The following is a 7,147-nucleotide window of genomic DNA, read 5'->3' as shown; positions in this document are numbered from 1 at the left end:
AAGAGATTTTGGACAAATCCATGCTCCCAACTTTGTGGGAACTGTTTGGAGATGGCCCCTTCCTCTTCCAACATGACTGCAAGCTGCAGCAAGGTCCATAAAGACATGGATGAGAGAGTTTGGTGTGAATGAACTTGACTGGCCTGCACAGAGTCCTGACCTCAACCCGATCGAACACCTTTGGGATGAATTAGAGCGGAGACTGAGAGCCAGGCCTTCTCGTCCAACATCAGTGTGTGACCTCACAAATGCGCTTCTGGAAGAATGGTCACAAATTCCCATAAACACACTCCTGAACCTTGCGGACAGCCTTCCCAGAGGAGTTGAAGCTGTTATAGCTGCAAAGGGTGGACCGACGTCATATTACACCCTATGGATTAAGAATGGGATGTCACTTAAGTTCAAATGCTAGTCAAGGCAGGTGAGCAAATACTTTTGGCAATATAGTGTATATATATATATATATATATATATATACACTTCAATTCAATTCAATTCAATTCAATTTTATTTGTATAGCGCCAAATCATAATATACATTATCTCAGGGCACTTTACAGGGTAAGGTCAAGACCTTACTTTGTTACAGAGAAAAACCCAACAGTTCCCACAAAGAGCAAGCGCTTGGCGACAGGGGGGAGGAAAAACTCCCTTTTAATAGGAAGAAACCTCCAACAGAACCGGGCTCGGGGTGGGCGGCCGTCTGCCTCGACCGGTTGGGTTTAGGAGAAGATAGAAAGAGGGGGAGGGGGAGGAGAGGGGAGAGAAGAGAGAGAGAGAGACCAGGAACAGCTGTGTGTGCCCTTTAGTATATTCTAACTTCCTGTAGTCCTGCCTGCCTTTGCCCCTTTGGTCTTGTTTGCCTGGTCTGCCTGCCAACAAACCCTGCTTCAGTCACTGACCCAGGAAACTTTGCTTTTTCTCTACCTGTACTGCCAGAGTTTTACATTTGAGTCTAAATCTAGAGTCAAGCAAGGTGATTGGGTGATTCAACTCCTTCTGGTAGACAGGATCAAAACAGAGCAGGAAAAAAATGTAAACAAGTTGTTCATGCAAGTATTAAAAAAACAGCCACACAAATGTTCCTGAATGACCTCCATGCATGATCACATGGAAGAAGCAGGTTCCAGCCTTTACAAGTAATAAAAATACAAGTGATACTGACAGAAACTAGAATGACAACTTTTAGCGGTAATGAAATGACATGGTCATTGTTTACAGAGGAGGAGTAGAACGAGTAGCGTGTTGGCAGGACAGCAGAAGCAGCCTCAGAGCTGCACGTGTCTCTACACAGGAGGTGTTCAGGCACAGTATCAGGCTATAGGTCATCTGTGTTTTGGCAGCACTCCATGACTCGTCATGTTGGAGCAATGTGATGTTTCAGAGCGATTACCCTGGATTATAGGCAACATTAATACATATTAATGATATGTCCCTCCCTGTAGACATGGTTGACATAAATTATTATTGGCTGGTTCTGGGAGCAGCAGAACAAGCCAAAAACACATCTTTCATATTATCACTGTAAAACATTGTTCCAGATGCCTCCAACATTCAGCAGGCACAGAGCAGCATGATCATCATACTCAATCTGATGAATTTAAGTCCACTATTCACTCTCCTTTTTCACTAAAGGCTCCACTACGTTCACTAGCTGGTCTCTACCATTTTTTGCATTTTGACCTAAAAAAACGACTTAAACTGGCATCCTGGTAACCTACTGGTGAAGGTGAAGACCACATGACTGCAGCATCCACTGTCAATCAATTCAGTGATTAACCATCTTAATCTTCAGCTCTGGAGTACTGGTTGGTTTCTGGGTATCTAGAGGAAAAAAATGAAACTGCCATCTATAGTGGAGGTCAATAGGGGGCAAGGAGGTTGATCCAGTGGTGACCTGTGAGTAGACCTGTGAAGACCTTCTGTGCCAGATTTGAATCTCTCTTTCCTATAAACACTGCACAGTCTAAATTGTCAGTACTGTGTGTGGTATTATGCAAAAGTCAGACACTGACTAGACTATAGACAGAGATACAGTCAAGAAACAATGACTCCTCCAGTTTGAACTTGAAGTTTGAAATAAGGTCATCCCCATCCACATCCTTCTTCTTCTGGTTGAGTAAACACTGTCATGTGATTTCATCAGTCACAGTTCAGCCAGGCTGATGTCATGACAGAGTAAAAGGAGGGAAAATCAAGACGTTTGTGTTAAATTTGGTGAATGTGACTTTGTATTTCATTGTGTAAAATGGCAACAAAAAAGACCAAAAATGTAACATTTAAACATTTAAATGCAGATTCAGTTTTCTCATATTACATTACAGATAAATCTCCTTTAAGCCAGTCTGTCTGAGAGCGTGATGCCGTCTGCAGTCAGTTATTTCTTCAGGATTATCAAGGTTCATATTGGATTGTGATATAAAAGGCATCAACTTCCATCCTGTATGTTTCAAAGATCTTCAGTTAACTTAACTCCGATTATCGGATAAATGGACTGGTAAATGGACTGCTTATATAGCGCTTTTCTCGTCTTATTGACCACTCAAAGCACTTTACAACGTGAGCCGCATTCACACACACAGACATACAGCACTTACATCTACACATGGAGTGCTTCTAACATTCACACACACTCATACGCTGATGGGACAGCCATCAGAGGCAGTTTGGGGTTCAGTGCCTTGCCCAAGGACACTTCGACATGTGGAGAGGGGAGCTGGGGATCGAACCACCGACCTTCTGATAAGTGGATGACCTGCTCTACCTCCTGAGCCACAGCCGCTCAGATATCATCAGGTGGCGACCCCCACTGTTGTATGATGGTATTGTACACCTCTGGTCATCAGTGCTTCCTGGTGACACCTGGGCCCAGTGTTCACCAACCACATGGCGCGCTGATCAGCTGATTGGGCCCTGGTGCGCATGGGGTGCCATGAGTAGTTTGGTTTGGTTTAGTTTGGTTGGCGCATGGATCCTGGGAGATGCACCATGTGTTAAGATTTGTGGAAGTGTCTTTGTTGCTCTTAATATAAACACTTTTACAAAAAAGACAAGTGCCAAGAGCCTCCTGACAGCCTGGTGAATGAAGCTGTCCTTCAGCCTGCTGGTTTTGGCTCGGAGACTCCGCAGTCGTCTTCCTGATGGAAGCAGGCTGAAGAGGCAGTGGGATGGGTGGGTGGGGTCACCTGAAATCCGGAGGGCTTTGCAGGTGAGGTGGGTGTTATAAATGTCGAGAATGGAGGGGAGAGAGGCACCGATGATCTTCTCAGCTGCTCTCACTATGCGCTGCAGGGTCTTGCGGCAGGACACGGTGCAGGCTCCGTACCACACAGTGATGCAGCTGGTCAGGATGGACTCAGTGGTGCCTCTGTAGATGGTGTGCATGATGGGGGCTGGGGCACTGGCTCTTTTCAGTTTACGGAGGAAGTACAGGCGCTGTTGGGCTTTTTTGGCCAGTGATGCAGTGTTCTTGCTCCAAGTAAGGTCTTCAGAGATGTGCACACCCAGGAACTTGGTGCTGCTCACTCTCTCCACTGCAGCACCGTCGATAGTTAGAGGAGCATGCAGGGTGTGCACTCTCCTGAAGTCCACAACAATCTCCTTTGTCTTCTCCATGTTCAGGCAGATATTGTCGTCTTTGCACCACGCAGCCAGTCGGCTCACCTCCTTCCTGTAGGTGGTCTCGTCGTCGTTGCTAATGAGACCTACCACAGTCGTGTCGCCGCAAACTTGATGAAGATGTTGGAGCTCTCTCGGTGTGCAGTCGTGGGTCAGCAGAGTGGAGAGGAGGGGGCTCAGCACACATCCTTGGGGGGCTCCCGTGTTCAGAGTGATGGTGCTGGAGGTGTTGCTGCCAGCCCATACAGACTGCGGTCTCCCCGTCAGGAAGTCCAGCAGCCAGTTGCACATCAAAGTATTCAGCCCCAGCTGGTCCAGTTTGTGAATGAGCTGTTGGGGGATGATTGTGTTGAATGCTGAGCTCCTCCAGGGAGGAGGGGAGGGCAGACTTGATGTGCTGCATGACTAGCCGCTCGAAGCACTTCATAAGGTCTGGTGACTGTGACGTTGTCCATGCACTTCCTCATGTAGGCAGTGACGGTCTCCGTGTACTCATGGAGGTCAGTGGAGTTGTTGTAGGTGGCTGCCTGTCTGAAAATGTTCCAGTCTGTGGTGGAGAAACAGTCCTGAAGTGCCTCAGAGGACCCCTCTGGCCACACACGTACCTGCTTCCTTACTGGTTTGGTGACTTTTACCAGTGGTCTGTATGCTGGCGTCAGCATAACAGTGGAGTGGTCTGAGGCACCGAGGTGGGGGAGGGGGATGGCTTTGTAGGCGCCTCTCTGTGTGGTGTAAACATTGTACAGTATGTTGTTACCTCGTGTGGGAAAGTTGATGTGTCCGTGAAGTTTGGGAAACATGTTCTTTGGGTTTGCATGGTTAAAGTTCCCAGCCAGGATGAGGAAAGCATCTGGGTGGGCTATCAGCTGCTCACTGATGAGTTTGTAAAGTTCATTCAGTGCCTCACTCCTGTTGTTGTTGGAGCCGGGAGGGATGTATACAGCTACCAGCAGTATGGCCATAAATTCCCTCTGCAGATAAAAAGGCCTGCACTTAACAACTATAAACTCCGCCAGTTTTGAGCAGTGTTTGAAGACCACAACAGCGTTGCGGCACCAAGCATTACTAATGTAAACACAGAGTCCACCGCCGCGAGTCTTACCTCCCTCGACGAGAGCTCTGTCTGCCCGGTGGCATGTTAGCCGGTCGAGCTGAATGGCGCAGTCCGGAACGCTGTTGTTGAGCCATGTTTCCACAAACACAAGCACACAGCACTCTCTCACAGTCTTAGATGTGGAGTGTAGTAAACGTATATAATCCAGCTTGTTGTCCAAAGAGTGAACGTTGGCCAGAGTGATTGTGGGGATAGCCAGCCAGTGTGGGTAGTGGCTTACCCCACTTCTGCTTTCTCATTTGCCGCTTGTGGCACCTCCACTCTGGGTGGAGTGCAGGAGTGAGGGACAGGGATGGAGTAGGCCTCTGGAACAGACCGCAGTCCCGTAGCTCTTCGGCGTCCACAGGATTAAGTTCCAAGAATGTGGTTCTGCCAATGTTGAGCAGGAACTCTCTGGTGTATGTGTGCTTTGAGATGGATGGATGAAATGAGGATGAACAAAAACACTTAGACTCACAACACAAAAAACACGAAAACACCGTTCTGTCGGGACGGAGAGGAGCCACTGCGTGTGTACGTGCCACCATCTTACTTACTTAGAAAGAAGATGGAAAGCTTTCAGCTGAGGGGTCAGTGGTTTCTCAAGCAGAGCAGAGTTCGTTTGATGTGGGTGCTAATCTGCGTTTGGTGCCAAAATTTAATGAACAGGATCCCAATGCATTCTTTCTTTAGTTTGAACACATCGTGGATGCAAAACAGTGGCTGAACGCAAACAGAACTTTAATGCTGCAGTGTCCTGACTGGCTCAGGAGGCCTACTCAGCATTAAGTGCCAATGATAGTTGGATTATTTTAAGGCAAAAACTGCAGTTTTGAAAGCATACGAGTTGGTCCCTGAGACATAACGCCAAAAAATCAGGAACTGGGAGAAAGACGATAAGCAGACTAATGTGGAATTTGCTCGTGATTTCCTGTCCCACTTAAATCGCTGGTGTTCTGCTGCGAATGTGAAGGATTTTGAGAGCCTCTGTGAATTAGTAGTGTCGGAGCAATTTAAGAATTCGATTCCTCAACATATTGCGATATATGTAAGCGAACAGAGGGCAACCACAGTTTTGGAGATGTGTTCTCCAGGAATGTTGGGACGCGTAGAGGGAATAGCTATGGTAACCCTCAATATGGTACACAGTTTTCTTTGTCTGGGCCCTCACATGCTTTTAAGCCCTTTCATAATAAAGATGGTGGCAGCAGGAGGTGTAATTATTGTCAAGGCACTGGTCATTGGAAGGATTCAATTCAATTCAATTCAATTTTATTTGTATAGCGCCAAATCATAATATACATTGTCTCAAGGCACTTTACAGGGTCAGGTCAAGACCTTACTTTGTTACAGAGAAAAACCCAACAGTTCCCACAAAGAGCAAGCGCTTGGTGACAGGGGGGAGGAAAAACTCCCTTTTAACAGGAAGAAACCTCCAACAGAACCAGGCTCAGGGTGGGGGGGTCTGCCTCGACCGGTTGGGTTTAGGAGAAGATAGAAAGAGGGGGAGGGGGAGGAGAGAGGAGAGAAGAGAGAGAGAGAGAGAGACCAGGAACAGCTGTGTAGGTAATGGTGTTATCAATAATAATGACAGATAACAGTGGTTAATAGTAATGATGAGTAGTGGTGGATCTGGATCCTGCTGCTCCCGGGGCAGAGATACCTGCAGAATGAGGACAGAGAGAGGGAGAGAGAGGAGAAGCACAAACTACGGGAGAGAAAAAATACAAAGTTAATGGCATGAAGTTATCGAGAGAGAGAGGGGGAGAGAGACAGAAATAGAGAGTCTAGCTCTATAGCAGCATAACTAAGGGATGGGTCAGGACATACCCGAGCCAGCCCTAACTATAAGCTTTACTAAACAAGACAGTTTTAAGCCTGATCTTAAAGGTAGAGAGGGGGTCTGCCTCCCGAACCCACACTGGGAGCTGGTTCCACAGGAGAGGAGCCTGATAGCTGAAGGCTCTGCCCCCCATTCTACTCTTACAAACTCTGGGAACCACAAGTTGACCTGCATTTAGAGAGCGAAGTGTCCTATTGGGAAAATAGGGAACTATAAGCTCTCCAAGGTACGATGGTGCCTGACCATTAATGGCTTTGTAGGTGAGGAGGAGGATTTTAAATTCTATCCTGGAGTTTACAGGGAGCCAATGCAGAGAAGCTAACACAGGAGAGTTGTGATCTCGTTTCCTAGTTCCTGTCAGTACTCGTGCTGCCACATTCTGGATCAGTTGGAGGCTTTTTACTGAATTTTTGGGACATCCTGACAATAAAGAGTTACAGTAGTCCAGTCTTGAGGTAACAAATGCATGAACTAGTTTTTCAGCATCCTTTAGACACAGAATGGGTCTGATTTTAGCAATATTGCGCGGGTGGAAGAAGGCTGTCCTAGAGACTTGCTTTATATGTGAAGTAAAGGACAATGTCCTATTTTGCA

Source organism: Trachinotus anak, unplaced genomic scaffold (genome assembly GCF_046630095.1).
Source record: "Trachinotus anak isolate AG129_WGS33_773 ecotype Australia unplaced genomic scaffold, CSIRO_AGI_Tana_v1 ptg000010l, whole genome shotgun sequence".
NCBI classification, from domain to species: domain Eukaryota; kingdom Metazoa; phylum Chordata; class Actinopteri; order Carangiformes; family Carangidae; genus Trachinotus; species Trachinotus anak.
The sequence above is the reverse complement of the archived record's forward strand: the minus strand, read 5'-3'. Positions refer to the sequence as shown.